The following is a 17,070-nucleotide window of genomic DNA, read 5'->3' on the forward strand; positions in this document are numbered from 1 at the left end:
CTGGCCCCATGGCCAGTAAAATTTTGTTTGTATTGTCCTGTTCTTTTGTCCTTACGTGTGCTGAGTGCCCCTTTACAGCCTCAGCTTTTAACGAAAGTCAGAACATTTTAATATTTTATGATTTTAGTTCTGCAACGTTAGAGTTGTTATTTGTAATGATAAGGGGCTGGACCCCGTATAATGTGGCGGGTGCAAAATAGCCTTAGTGCTGACGCACCCAAAATTTTAAATTCAAAATTCAAAAATTGTCAAAAATTCGTATAATGTGAGGGGTGTAAATAACCTAAAAATACAAAATTTTAATTTCAATCACTCAAAAAATTTCTTCCATGAACATCGGTAATATTCAAACAAAATTCATGGTTAGTTATAATACTACTACAACAAAAAATACTACTAACAATAATAATAATCATAATAATAATAACAATACGAACAAAAATGATTATTATTATTATTATAAAATGTTATTGCATATATATAACAATAATATACTATTTAATAGTCAATACCTGTTACAATACGTGTAATGAAATAGGACTATAGACACATCCTGCTAGAAGAATTCGTTGCAAAATGTACATAATTCATTAGTTTTATATGAATTCTAAGGTGATAACCAACAAATGTAATATGCCAAAATAAAGGTTAGCTTTCACGCTACAATTCGTGTTTTTAACATTTTCTTCTTAGATGCCTAAATTATTAATAAATTAATGATAAACATAAAATTAATAGTACAAAATACATTTTTTTCACTAATCCGTTATATACTACTTAACGGTTGCTCATATCAAAAACATAAGAAATGATTAGGTATAGAGCACATATTATGCTTTCATTTGAAAAAAAAAATAGTTTAGATCGGACCGTTGGTTTGAGAGATATAGTTGTTTTTTTTCAAATGTCAACATACACCATCTTGGATTAGCCTCCATTTCTATTAGCAACCACTTTGAAATGGCAATCATGGTCCTTTGGTATCCTTACCCAAACATATAACTGTAGCATAAGGAAAATTAGTATCTCCAAATTATAACTAATTTATGATTTTGGCCACTTGGCCATTAGACCACATATACTACACGTACAAGCTAATGATAACACAAGAATGAAAGACTGACATAAGTATGAATTATTATTGATTATTAACAATATGCAAGAATTAAATAAAAGTAACACTTAAAAATACATTTAAATAGTTCAACTATTTTGTAATTTCTATCTTTCTCTCATATATATATATATATATATATATATACACACACACACACACACACACACACACACACACACACACACACACACACACACACACACACACATATATATATATATATATATATATATATATATATATATATATATATATATATATATATATACGGTATATACAGGGTGTTGCAAAACTCTTTCCACAACGCTTGGGTGCTGGTAGATATCATAAAAACAAGTAACTTTTCCCTATAAAGTTTACCTCTAAGGCGCTTATTATCTGCGGTATAAGCGCTTAAAATCTATCCTGCACGTATGCAACCCAACACAGCAAAGGCTTGCTCTGACATAACTACCAAGGGCGCGTGGCAAGGTTGCTACTAGCGTTCCTCGTTAAGAGAGGTGATTTCAAAACAACAACTTGGGAGTCTTGCCTGACCAAAATTCAAAACATTAATGATACTTGTGGTGTTGTAAGATGCAATCATAGTATCTATAAACTGACCAAGACAAATAATGGGCAGACTGAAATTCAAGATTACTCATTCTAGAATATCTCCATAATTAATTTCCTTTATTTTAATTCGCTTTTCTGCTACCTTTGGTTAATTTCGACGATGAGGATGATATGATGAAATAACAAGTTACACCAATGCCTAGGCCAGGATTTAAACCCGAGACACCTAGCGCCGTAGTGAGCTGTGCTAACCACATTATCACGGAGTGTTTCGTGTATCATGCAATATCAACATTTGCAACGGACAAGTGAGATAGGGGAAATCCACGAACGAACAAATGTAAACATGTTGTGTTTGCTGCCTCGTTTCGAACACGCAGACTGTAAGGTTTTTACAATTTATTTATTAGAAAATTGTGAACTAGCGCAATTGCGAATCGAGTTCGTTATAAAAAGCATGCAAACCTCTATACTGAAAAGAAACAAAAATCTCCGGCAGATGAATATTCTTGAGCCACTTCGGTGACTGAGTAGGTATAGTGATCAACACATGATCTCTCTACCGAATGTTTCGGACACGAGTTTCGACCTGGAAAAAGGTGTCATTGGAGTTGTTGTTTGAAGTCGCCTCTTTTAACGAGGAACGCTAGTGTAAACCCTACCACGCGCCCCTGGTAGTTACGTTAGAGCAAGCCTTTGCTGTGTTGGGTTGCATACGTACAGAATAGGTTTTAAGCGCTTATATCGCAGAAACTAAGCGCTTTCGAGGTAAACTTTATAGGGAAAAGTTACTTGTTTTTATGATATCTACCAGCACCCATGCGTTGTTGAAAGAGTTTTGCGACACCCTGTATATTGTTATATGGTTATATGTAACTTATACTTCAAAGTGTAAGGGAGTACATAGTAATATTTTTGTGGATGGGATTATTTTACCGTATTCTTTGTGCAATTATAAAATCTTTCTTGTTCAACATTCTGCCCAACATGAAAATTTTATTTTCTGTTACAAGAATTTTTATAGGACAAAAGTTTCAAAATGTAATTTTGTAGTGAAACACAACTTATTAAGTTATTCCTGTAATCATTACTCAATTCCCTCAGACAAGAAAATATTTTGGAACTGTACTCAGCATGTATTGGACACTTTTGCTATGAAAGAACATTCTTGCACCACTATAGATATTTTCGTTCTGTATGTCACGCTGGAAGCTATTGTGAAAATTGTTAAAATTGTTTTATTATTATTTTTATGAGTCAAATAGTCCTTTGGCACTCAGCAAAAATAGGAACATTTATTTTTTTTATTTTTTATTGCAGTGTCAATAATACCTTACTTTAAATTTCAAATAATACGTAAAAATGATTCCATCATTGCTACTGTATCAAACCAATCATTTAAAAGCTGAAGAGGGTGGCATTTACTTTATTTTGGGATGTAGGAAGCGACCCTTCCTAATAGTTCATCCAATTGTCAAGCTCACTTCCACGTAGTACGCCATGGACTGCATTTTGCACACTAACGAGGCTCTGGCATATGGAAATAAGCCTAAATGCTGACGCACCCAAGATTTTAAAATCAATCTATGAACCTCTATCGCCAGCACTCAACAGAAAGTTAAATAAACATTACTTATTTCTCAAACATCATGGTTTTCAGGGAACTGATTTCGATCTTACAATTCGCGGGACAACTTCCGAAGAATACATTTCACAGCACACGAGTTGATAGATTTGTTTTTTAAAAACTTTTAAGAGGTAACGATACTTTTCCAAACCTCTCAGGAAATTACGTACAATGTCATTTAAGAGTTTCTGCAAATCGAAATGTATTCTTCTTTTCTACTGGTGGCCGTGGTGAGGGAAATAATAGCTGTCGAAGAACCGGTTGTACGTACAAGATCAAAGGCTTTTGTAAAGTCAAAGGATAGTACATACACATGCTCATGTCTGTTGAATTTCATAATAACTCATTAGATCACGTATATCCGCCTCCGCTCAAAATATATTATGTGTTTTACTGATACATGTTTGCTTCGTACTGAGTATAGAATATAATATAGGTTTTAGCCTATTAGCCAAGACTTTGGCCATAATCTTATAGTCACAGTTTAACCATCCGCATTCCGCGCGGCGTCACTGAGTGCCACCTTTCTAAAAGTTTTTAATAATTTTCCTTACGGGGGCTATAATCGTAGGAAATGCACTAAGTAACTTATGTTCACCATTCCTCCGAAAACATAGAGGCGTTGGCGCCTTTATTCTGTGGTTCTTTCAGTTGCTTAAACGCCTCTGAAGTGACGGTACCCCTTTGGTAGCACTCAGTGTCGTGCGCTGGAACGTTTCATATCTTAAATCACAGCACTTCAGCCTTGAATTTGGTGGAAATAACATAAACAAAAACACGATATTTCGTTCGGAATGCAAATGATTTGTATGCAGAAACCAATGCAGTACCCATGTGAAATGTCGGATGTGTCAAAATAACGATATTGAAAAGTGCCAACATTCGCTTCCTTATTTTGAGCCAGTATGTCTTTTCTTACGCATACCTCGTAAGAGTACGAGAAACAAATTGAGATTTGAACATTGGAAAATGTATTGTTAGTTTCTTCGAGGTGTGTTTTCTTTTCTACATTTGATTGCTGTTTCTGTGAGTCAGTAAGATTCCGTCATAAGAGTTTTGGAACAAATAGTGCTTTTGTACGCTCACATAAGTCGTACGATTTCAATTCGATTTGAGTTAATTTTTTAGTGCCTTCATTAAATGGCAAAATTGTCATTACTTTTTTAATAATATTTTCGTGCATTTGCTTCAAGAGTCTAAGCTTGTAATTCTATGAGACCCTTTCATTTTTACTATTATCTTAATAGCTGATAAAAATGTCAGAAATTGACATGTTTGCGTTTTTTTATTTTTCGCCTCTTTTCCAGTACGTGCTATTGTAATTCAACCTCGATCTGCATCAATAACGGACGTAAATAACATTCGTTTTGTTGGGGTGGCACTGAGTATCGCGCACGGGACATTTTGCTGCAATGAGGACGCGGATGACGGAGGTTAACAATGTGATGTGCCTGCAGAAAGGCACTGAACTAGGTTGTGTTTTCTTGAAATTTATACGATTATACCTTCATTTTCAATCATAGATCTGCTTCTAAATGCATCTTCAATTATCTTGAACATTTCATGTTTCATAATATTTAAAGAAATCAAGGTAAATTTGATATCCTATACCCAAAAGTTTTATTAACATTACAGGTTGACAATGTTTCGTAAAACTCATGAACGGTGACGTCTTTATCTAAGTGAGCTCTACCTTCGTCCGTTAAAAAAATACTGAAGTGAGCAACTTTTGTTGATTTAGTTCATTACCAGTATACTGTGTACTTTGTATTATAATACTTTTAGACGTCTGTTATATACCGTTTTGAGTTCGATGTGTGTCTCCATCCAAATCTACAATACTATTTACAAAAGGAGCTTTTCTTTGTTTGTGCATTTATATGTACTGTTGAAATTAAGTTGTTTCATCTTGCCCTGTGTTTCTCAGAGGTCTTACTTTGAGAGCTTCTAAATGCTTCCGTTGTATGCTGAGCATTTCTGCTTTGTATTTTTGTATGTTTTTTCATATTGCTTTGTAACGTGTTTTCTTGTACACAATTCGTGTAAACATGCATAATAGAGATAAAGTTTTTGATTTCGATTTCTTGCACACTCTTTCCCGAACCATTGAAAGAAAGATTTTATTCTACATTTTGTCCACCATTCATTATAGTCTCTATATGTTTGTTTTTCCTACACCAATATGACAATTTTTCTTGAAATATTGTTTGTACATTATGATGCTCAAGTAAAGAATCATTTAATTTGCAGTATGAGGACCCCAATATTATTATTTCCTCTTGTAGATTAATTTACATACTTATTGCCATGTGATCTGAAAATGGTACTAGTAATGCTTCAATTAATGAGATGTGTTGAAGCTGATTTACTGGTTATATATTCTATCTATTCTTGAACCTGCTTTATTAGTAAAGTAAGTGTAAATTATATCCGATTTTTCTCCATCCACACGTCCTTTAATTGCAATTCACACATTAAATTTCCTAATGGCAGCGTATTCTGCAATTTTCCAACACGATCACATGGTCGAAGCACTTGGTTAAAATCATCCCCGAATATTGTACAAAAGTCATTTGATTGTAGTAAGTAAACTAAATCGGACTGATAAAACTTCTCGCGCTTGTATCTATTTTGATATTCAGATGGAGCGAATATGTTAATAAATGTATATGTTTTACTTTGAAAGCTAATACCCCTCCCTTCTATTAGCTTTTTACATTTGGTACATCTATTCATTTTTTTCCAAAATTGCCGTTCCTTGTCCGTGTGTATCTACATTTACAATAATGTCATAACTATACATAAAGCAAAAATCTGGAATACATACCTCTTGCAAGAAGAATAGATCCACTGAATACAAATGCAAATTCTTCAAGCATTTTACACTTAACGGGTGTCATTATACCGTTTATATTCACGGTGCATACACGTGTGCAATAACTCATACACAAAAATACCCTAAAGAACAAAGTAAATAATATTCCCTTGTGACCTGCAGAGGACAACAACATGTTAGGGTGGTGTGACTTTGTGTCCTATACTAAGGGTAGTCACTTCTTCCTTTCTTCTGTTATTGTGGATACCCGTGGATGTTTACTCAGGTCTCCCTTGGTTATCCGTGAATGTTGAGTCGGAGCACCCTCTGTATTTTCCTTCCTTTGCTTATTATGGGTACGATTCGTGAACTGGACCGTTTGTGTTTTTCCCAGCGTCTTTGTTTTTTATCAGTGTTGATTGCTGGAAATTGATCCCATGTTTTCGATTCATCTTCGGATCCATCTTCTATGGCGGTTTCTTCATTCTAGAATGCTGTCTTCTTTCTGCTTTGTTCCTGAGTTGTGTGATATTTTTTGAATATTTCGTTCCTTGTCTGGCCTGTCTAGTGTTGTTAAAGGGGTTGAATTTTAGTTGGAGGGTTGGCCACGTTCTTCTTTTCCGGCTGCACTTTCACCTTGTTCTTCGTCCTGTTTCTTTTCTTCGTCGGTGCTGTTCATTTGGCTTGGGTCTGTTGGTATTGACTGTGTTTGAAGCTCTAGTTCAGTGACTGGTGTCTCTGTTGTTTCATATGTGAAGTGGGGGTTGGTTCTATTGCCGTTTACCTCTTCCCTTGCTATTGTAATCAGGTTTTGGGGTCTTGTCAGTACTTGAAATATTGTAGGTTGATATTCCGTAGGGGTCAATGCAGTGTTCAAATTAACAGAGACTCTTGCGGCTCTTTTAACGCGGGGACTTCGTGAGGGGCATTCTGAGAAGTTGTGTCACTCCAAATCACACCCGCTGTACTTACCTACTTGACCAGAAAAAGTTACCCAGTACCTGTCTCCTTATATTGTAATGTACGAAGGGGTTGCCGGACGATGCTGCAAAGTGCGTCGTTTCCCTGATCTGTGGCGAAAAATGGTTCGGAACACCGGAAAAATGTCCTTTCAACTGAGGTCAACTTGTTGCACAGAGTATCACGTTAGTAATCTCCTGAAGCAGTTGGATAGACGGCCGTCTTGTTATACTTTTTCATCAAGAACGAAACATCGTAGGTTCAAATTTCACCCACTCCTGATTCTTTTTTTTTTTTGTTATTTACCGAGTGCGAAGTGTTGTTATAATGTAAGATAAGATTATATTATATCACTTTAAATATTTATGCAATGTATACCTCGAAAATGTTTCTGCTCAACTTCTTGATTTTTAAAGTGATTGGCAGTATTTTTGACAAGATCTTTGTTTTCATTCAGCTGCCAAAAGTTATGTAATACACACATTAAATATGTATATGTAATTAATATATGTTGATAAACAGGATGTTGTAATCAATGTATCCCAGGTTTTATATCAGGTGGAGGCTCATTACACAGTGGTTCGGATTCCTGTTTAAACTGTAGGTCCAGTCCCGTTGCACATTGACAGTTACAATTAAAATGAACACGTAACTTGTTACACGAGGTGTTTGAAATTATGTTATTTTGCATCCATATGTTTATAGGAAATTTTCACTAACACGTATCAGTTCTTCTTCCGAAATGGCTTCAATTTCTATCCTCATAATTTATTTCAATTGTTACAATATATGGCTTCCGTTGTAAAAGGTAGGTAGCTCGCCACCAAGAAAGAAAGAGTTAACAAACTATGAATTTGAAATATTAAAATTGAGATCCACACCTAGGTAGTCTGGCTATAAGACTGCTGCCTTGTAACCAAGTGGTCTCCAGTTCGATCCCTGGTGGAGGCACATTTCATTGAGTAGCTCGGAAACCAATATAAAAATCAGCAATTTGTGCAAACGTCAGCACGCTTTGGCAATTTAATGTTCTCTGGAGTCTTATGAATATGCCTACATTGATTGATTTTTTAACCGTATTGCAGTATAGTTGGTTGGATTTATATTTACCTCAAGTCTGAGGTTGAAAAACATTTCTGCACTGTCTAAGTAGGCCATTTCGATTCCAGCATAAGAAACCAGAAGATAAATATTACAAGAGAACATTAAAATTATAATTTATTTTCCAGTGCTTCATCATCTAATTTCTAAATTAAAGGAAATTCTACTAAGGACAGTGATGTGTTAATTGGAGTTGACCTTTTCAATTCAGGAAGTTCCGATTTTATGAACTACGAAATGCTATAATCTTTCGCTCCTCACTACTGTTGTGATAATGAAGGAGATTAGACATAAGAACCTTTCAGTGACTGCTTGCAATGGTTGAAACGTTCAAAATTGCCTTTAACAAACTTTGTAAGCTTTGTGTTATTCACTAACAGTTGAATTCAGTGGAGGCGATTGGTTCCAATTAGGGGGTTTTGGGGGGGCTAGAAAAGTTTACTTTCCCTTGGTTCATAAGGTTTAGAATAGTGCAAGGGCTAAAGTAGCAAAGAGTGTAAGGGCAGGCATCTGCACCCCGTGCTTCTCCTCCTAATCACCGCTACTGCACAAATCGAGAATCGAAAAGTTTTTCATCCCATAAAAATAATGTTCAGCACTATTTTGACAAATAAATGTTACATTTGATGGAATAAATACAGCAATCCTATTATGAACGTAACCTTTGATTTGCTGCAAAGTACAAATATGTTCTTTCACATTCAACCAGTCGCGAGGATTATAGGGGCATGGGGCAGTTGCCTCCCCCACACACATCTTTACTATTTCCTGACATCAAATATTTACTAAATGATTTGATGATGGTCAGAGCATTCGCATGGCAATTCCATCTTGTTACAGCTAGGAACATTAAATAAAGAAGTTTCTACATTGCATCTCTTAAAGATGCTTTCGAAGATATCATGCCTAGTTGCACTAGTTTCAATTAATCTATATATGTATTGTATCGTTTTTTAAAAAACACACTGTTTAAATTATATGTGACTTTTAATAAGTCTCTGATGTTCATATGCAAGACAACTACTCATAATTTATTTACTTCCAAGTATGAGCCAATTATTCGCCAGCCACATTAAGCAAAACAGTTAACAACTTACGAATAAAGCATGAGTGAGTGTTAATAAGAAGAAGTATTCTAGAAAATATAATGGAATAATTCAACTATGTAGAAAGTAATACAAGCAATCCCATCTCCCGTACTTGCTTGAAACATTTTTTGGCTTGAGAATAGGTAATATTCTGTTAGAGCATAATATTATAACTGCAATAAGATTACATTACATTTCTAAGTGAAGGATTATGAAGAACATTCGCCATTTATGCCTCCCCGTGCGCAGTCCCATGAAAATGAAGCTTAAAGGTTCCTCAGATGTTGAACGTCATCCAATTTATATATTTAAAAAATCACTCCTGTTAAACCTTTTCCTAATATTAATGGTTCAATTTTGTAGAACGTTGGTGACTCATAATTGGCCAAATGGAAGTATTATAATGAAAAATATAAAGTGAGAAAACTTCTAGTTTTTTCTATTTTCGTTCAAAATGTACCTAAAGTAGACTATAAAACTCTAGGTGAAAAGGGGCAGAGATGTTTTGTGGTGCGTCAGCCTCCTAGCTCGCCTGTAGCGCCGTCCCTGATGAGGTGGACATCAGGGAAGAAGAACGGATATTCTGAGGGAAAATGACTCACTACATGGACAGTTTGATTCAGATGCTCACTGAAACTCATCAGTGTAACATTTGTAAGAGTGAAGCGACAATTTTTAAAATACTCTCAATCACCAGTTACTTTATTTACAAAAGGAACTATTTTTTTAATTATATCTACAAAAAAGAATTATTAACCTGAAATCAAGGGAAGCACATATAAGTTTAGACCCCATTTCAAACTGTGGGTAAAGTCCCGATTAATGTCTCTTGCATTAATTGAACTTAAAACTAAAACCTAAAAATTATTATTATTTCCTTTTTTAGTCTTATGGGTGTAAGTGTAACATTGAAATTTTCGTTATGTGGAGCATTACTTATTTTGTCCTGTATGTTTATTTTTGAAACTATAACATTCAATTTTTAGTTTTATACAATCTCAATTGCTTGCATATGTATAAAGCACACACGCATACATGTTTTATATATATATATACAAATGTATGTATGTATATGTGAATGTTTATTACAACATAACTCTCGAACGCCTGGAGCGATTTCAACCAACCTTGGTACACGTATCACCTGCAACCTGGAAACAAATACTGTGAGGGAAAGAAACCCCTGGCACCCTATGAGTGTGGGTGGGAGAGGTTGACGTGTAAAAATAATCGAAAACGACCGACATTAGTGTGGAATCCATTGTTTTCGGAGTTGCTAAGTTGAATAGTGACACCCCCAATGCCATTCAACTCCACGTTCATCACCTATCGGCATGGGGGCTGATAGAGGATGAAAAATAAAATGTCAAGAATGACCTAGATTAGTGTCGAATCCATAGTTTTCGGAGTCGGTGAGCTAATTGGTTACATTCACGATGAAATATTTGGTACACATATGACTTACAATCTGGAAAGAAATACTGTGGGGGTTAGACACACCTGGCACCCCTAGCGGTGCGGGTGGGAAGGGGTGACATGTAAAAATAATCGAAAACGACCCATATCAATGTGGAATATATACTCATCGGGGTCGCTAAAATGAATAATGACAATCCCAATGCCGTTCAACTCCAAGTGGACCCATGGAACCTCTAGGGATGGGGTAGGGATTAGGTAACACGGAAAACGACCGATATTAGTGCGCAATCCATAGTTTTTGGGGTTGCTAAGATGAATAGTGACACTCCCGATCCCGCTCAACTACAAGTTCATTTTACACTATAGCTAGAGTTCATTATTTTACTGTTTAGTAGAAAATTCGGTTAAATAAATACCCGGGCAACGCCGGACACTCAGCTAGAATTTACAGCATAAAGTCTCACCCCACCCTGGGTATTGTGAGAAGCGCTGTAAATAGGAAGAAATGGCGGAACACGTATTCCATGATGATCAGGGGGAAACGTTTTGGGGCTAACCATTCCATACTCGGGCCTCCCTCCGGGCGACTCAATTTTTTCAAATAGCAAGGGGGTCGAGGAATATGTCGTTTGAAAGGTCTTATCATAACAACAATAATACAGCAAATCCGTGGTCTCTTCGTAGCTTCAATTGACAACGGCGTGAAATCAAATGTTGAACGTGATCAGCATTGGACAGGACACAAACTCCTACAGTAGTAATCCTAGACAACATTGGTAGCTGGAAAAATGTTCCTACACTGTAGCATGATTCGAAGATATCCTAGCAGTGTCTACAAATACGTACACTCCCCCCAAGAAATGGCGTAGTTAAATGTACATACAATGTCAATTGAAGTCAAATGGGGGTTTACAAGATGTTACAACACGTACACAACTAAAAGTCAAATTGAGCTTACATACTATTTACAGAAGATGTTCGAAATGAGCCCCAATCACTTGTTTGAAAGAGAATGCAGACGAAGTATCGAACCAGACCAAGTAATCAGGTACGATTCCCCGTCAAGTCCTCTTTCTCTTTTGTTGCACCGTGCTTTGTTCTTGCTGCGGTGTCTCTCCACTGCATTTGAGGACTTCCCATGCGCTGCACCGCCAGCGCCGCCATTTCTGCCTCAAACCATGTACGCGTCTGTTGCCTGCCGAGTGTCCCGGAACACTTTGCTTGCATTCTCGGTGTGTTTCTTCGTCCTACGTCGTCCTCCCGTGGTTCTGCAACCCCGCACTATTTTTCTCGACTGCACTGCTTCAGTTATGGTGTTTGTTTCCCGCTGTGCAATTGTTACTTCATGCTTCCTTGTTTCTTTTGTCCCTACCGTTGTCGATCGCTACACTTTCCCTTCACTTGTCATGCGGGACACTCCAATTTTCTTTGTGAAACCCCATGCGCATGCGTTGCTCAGCTGCCGGCTGGCGTTTCTCGGATGAGCGACTTTGGTGATCCTTTTGACTTCTCTTTTTCCGCCTTTCTATCTTCACTGGTACTGGCTGTACAGCGGTGTGAAGTTGATTTTCACAAGTTTTCGACGTTGTCTAGCTCCTCACGGAGGCATCTCTCTCAAATTAAAAAGGGCATTTTCGTCTCTATTTCATGGGAGGTATCTGTGGTTTTCGTTTGTACCCTACCTTTAGAATCACCCTGTAAATATGCGCTCGCAAAGTTAAGAAAAGATGTGAATTATCTCAGAAAAACTAAAGAAATTAGCTGGTGAATACTAAATATGGCATAACCCGATGGGAGTATTTCAGTCTGTTGTTTCTTTATTGCGAGTTAACTGTTTGTGTGTAGTACGTTAGAGACATCTGCAACTTGTTTATTTGTTAAAATCACATTACATTTTAGTGACTTATTTGAGAGTAAAATGAGGAATAAATTCTGCTGATAGTTAAGGAATATGAAAAGCTTTACATGTTTCGAAAGTAGTAGAAATCCACAATTACATATTTTGTGTAAATTGCACCAAAGATATAAAAAGAAAGATTTTTTTACCAACAGTTACTTGAAGAATTAAGTTTTAAAATTATTTAGTTAATTATTTCTTATCGTATTATGCATGATAGAAAATAAAATTTCCTGGTATCGCTGCCGTCCTTGATGCCGGTGATGCGAAAGTCGCATTTGGTTTTATCTATTATTGATAGGTGCAGAAAAACGGCAAAGCCTAACGACTTTCTGTTATCCGGGATTGCACTAAAATGCAAGAAGGCACTCATATCTCCGTCGTTTCGCCGTAATTGTGTAGAAGAACGTCAACCACATCCTTAAAATATCATATTTAAGCAGAGGTATGCTCAGTTATGAACGTTGGGTACTTGGACGACTTGATAATATTTTACTGTATGACGCTTGTGTGGTTAAGGCAACTAACTAACCCGGTAAGTTAATGATAGTTATTTGGAAGCGCGTGGTAAATATACCCCTGTTAGTGCCTATTCCAAACAAGGGTCATAAACACCTTTCGACGCTACGTTTCCGTTGAGTAAATAAGTTCCAAAACAAGTAAACCTTCAACAGAAAGGCAACGTCGCGTTCCGCTAAATGCAGGAACCCGAAGAACGGTCAAAATCACGAAGATTCCGTTCCAATTACTATTATACTTATTTATGTTGTCTACAGCGATGTTCCTGTAACAAATGATGACGCCAAAAAATACTTAATCACCATTAACTCACTTAATACTAATTGACCAAACAGACTTGCATAATTTAATAACCATCGTAATCTTCAAAAGAAGCAAAGAAGAAGGGGGGGGGAGAGAACAGTCAAAAGGGTGTAAAATGACTTTAACCATTCAAGGACAGTATCCTGGTTCCTATTCAAGAAAACATATTTGTACATATATATATATATATTGCTTTTCTTTCAATGTGTTCGATTTAACTCTAACGGAATGAAGCAAAAGATAAAGGAAAGAAAACTTCAATTTTAACCTCCTTTTTATTTCAACAATTTTAAACTATCTTGACTTCCTAATAACACGTGAAATATTATTACATGACCCTCAACCTCTCATTTTTAAGAGGGGGAATATTCTTTACAAAAAACGAGTACAAGGAACAAGTCCAATTGAAAATTCAACGTTTCTGTAACTGTGTTGCTTAACAAAAGGCAACTCAATGCCAATAACAATCTACGGAGGTATTCTGCAATAACAATTAATCCTTAACATCTACGTACAATCAAGCATAAGTACCCTACATGTACATATGTATATTTATTTTATTGTGCATGGCTTTGAGGCTACTGCGTAAGGTGTTCCGGGGATATGACTTATTAAAGCGGAAAAAAGGGGGGGGGGAGAATTAGAAAAAAGGGCACGTCGTCATTTGCCAAACTTGATTTTTAAACTGTTGCTTCCTGTCTTTCCGCAGGGTCTACACAGCAATTCCTTGCATAAAAAAAAGAACAATTTTTTTTTTTTTTTTTTTTTTTTTGCCACAGTCGATTATTCAGTCTCCAAAAGGGGCATAAGAATAGAGAGCTAATCGATCTTTCTTTGGGATTGGACGGTTATACGAAATATTGGAGTAAAAATGTCTAAGGCTTCGTGTTGGACGTACTTTCACTTGGTATCATTATCAGTTCCCAAAAGGCATACATAAATTATTAGAGTTCACAGTCCGAAAGCACTATACGAATATATTCGGCACGTTAATTTACATCCAAAAGTCAAAAAGGGGGTGGGGGGGTAATGTGTTGGAGAAAAAAAACTCCGAACAAAACAGCTCGCTGAATAATCTCACAAAAGGGGGAGTAATTGTACAGTTCAAACAGGGCAAGTCGGTAACAGGATAAAAAAAAAAAATCTATAAACGTCCACTTTACCTTGATGCAACCCTTCTGATGGTTCTTATCACAATCGCAAGCACATGGTATGGATCACGTAACTGCATTCGTGCGCCTCTTTACGAGTCTAGAAATCGTGGCTTCCAGAGTTGTATTCCCATCTCACCATTGCAATGCGTGGGCGAAGGAATTGCGTACAGGCAAGGCGATCCTGCTCCGCTGCTAGTTGACTGTATGTGGCTGTTTCGAAGACCGGATGCGAACTGTGTTACTGACGATCGGGAATCGTGCAAGAAAAGGGGAAAGGGGGGAGGAGAATATAGTTTAGCGTATCTACGACAGATGGCAACACCATCTAAATGCCGTAGCGCTATCGTATTTTGCGGTGGAGAGTTTATTTTCTCCGAAATAAACTCTATAGACGTACAAAAAGTACGAGTAATATTCCCAAATTAAATATATAATATTTGGAATGTTACAAACTCCCGGGCCCTGGGAAAAGAAAGAAAAACTGCCCGCAAAATAAAGTAACAAGGAAATAATGGCCTAAACGACCAAGTAGCTTCAAAGTCTTACAAGACAAGAGTTGCACTTATGTTATGATAATATGCATAAAACAAACACCCTAATATATATATATTATAAAATGACCATTTTCTCAGCTTTTAACGCAAAGATACAGGTATGAGCAGAGAAATTACGAATAAAATAGAAATACACACCAAATATATACAATCCCCCAAAAAGAACCTGCAGGGAAAAATTTCCTAAGCGTTTACCCATGGTAATTAGAACCAAAACATAATATAAATATCAAACTCAGAGTATAACACCCAGAATAGTTAGATTAATATTAATAGTGGCAAAAGAAATCCATCAAGGTATAATAACATACCGGTTAAAAATGCCAACATAAATATCAACCAAGATGATATATCAAAGTCCACAAGACATATAATTTAACCTTAAACTCCATATTGGCCATCCCGGTTCCAATATTACAAAGAGATCATACACAGGCAAAATTACCAAATTCATCACATTTAGACTAAATATCAAAAGAGATAGCAAAAATGTTTTCAAAACTGGACAACGCCAGAGCACAGAATCACTACCAGGCAAAGGCCTACACAAGAATTAAAGCGATGCGCAACACTACGAAATGTTCCGAGGCGTAATACACACTCGTCGTAAGATGGTCACACTAGCAAGGATGCAACGGAATTCTCCCATGGCGTAATTGTAGTATAGAAGTAGCCTCGTGAAAATATGAAAAGAAAAGAAAAGGAAAGGAATCAAAACAAGAATAATAAAGGTAGAAGTTAGAAAGAGAAACATGAAAGTTAAGACTACATCAAACAAAAGGAAGGAAGAGAAGGAAGTAGCATCATTACAGAGCGCATGCATTACAAAGACTTGTGATTAATCAAAATACCCAATCTATAGACAATAATAATTTCACATAATATCACTCCATAAACATTGTATTGAAAAATAGACACAGTTATAAGGATAATACACTTAACAACAACAATGCATATAAATATTACCATAACACCCTTACATCTAAGACACTTCTTATGTTGATAATTTAAATAATAGAAAAAAAACCAAAATGTAGATACATAAGTAGGTCTAAGGGGTAGGAGAATTATGTAGTGTCTGACCCACCTGTGTATGTGCCAAGACCACAGGTGACATAGGAGAGTCAAGGTTCCGTATAATATACGGTTTGAGATGAGTCACATGTGCCTTACGGATCAACTGTTGAGTATCGGGATCCACCAATAAGGCCGTCACCGGTGTTAACATTTTGAATATTTGTACGGGACCCGACCATCGTTCCTGAAGTTTAGAGGAAGTTTTATTAAAGGCGTTACTTAAGGGAAAAACACGGTATAGAACCAAGTCCCCAGGTTTATAGGAAACCGGAACACGGGAAGGATCATATTTACGTCGGCGTGAATGCCAAGAACGCAGCAAGTGTTGGTAAGCCTCACCCCAAGCTTGTGCCCGATCTGAAGATGGGGGAGCCGCCAGTTCCTCCTCAGATTGTAAGTCCCAAAAAAAATTCAGAGGACCGTCAATTTCTCGGCCAAATATCAACCTCGCCGGCGTAGCGTGAGTAGCATCATGCATAGCTGTATCACCTTGAAGGAAATCCAAGACAGAGGGAGGGGGGGGTAACATTGATTGTTCATACGGGGATGGTACATCAATAGTCATTATGTCAAAAAAAGGGGGAAAAAAATATACGAGAAAAATTAAGTAGGGAAAAAAATTTTGTGAGGGGGTTGTGAAAAAATTTCTTCTTTCTGCAAAATTACTTGAAAAAAGGTAAAGTAAATCGTCAAACCAGCTCTGGTACCAAAACTTTATGACGCTTGTGTGGTTAAAGCAACTAACTAACCCGGTAAGTTAATGATAGTTATTTGGAAGCGCGTGGTAAATATACCCCTGTTAGTGCTTATTCCAAACAAGGGTCATAAACACCTTTCGACGCTACGTTTCCGTTGAGTAAATAAGTTCCAAAACAAGTAAACCT

Source organism: Lepisma saccharinum, chromosome 9 (genome assembly GCF_977018435.1).
Source record: "Lepisma saccharinum chromosome 9, izLepSacc3.1, whole genome shotgun sequence".
NCBI classification, from domain to species: domain Eukaryota; kingdom Metazoa; phylum Arthropoda; class Insecta; order Zygentoma; family Lepismatidae; genus Lepisma; species Lepisma saccharinum.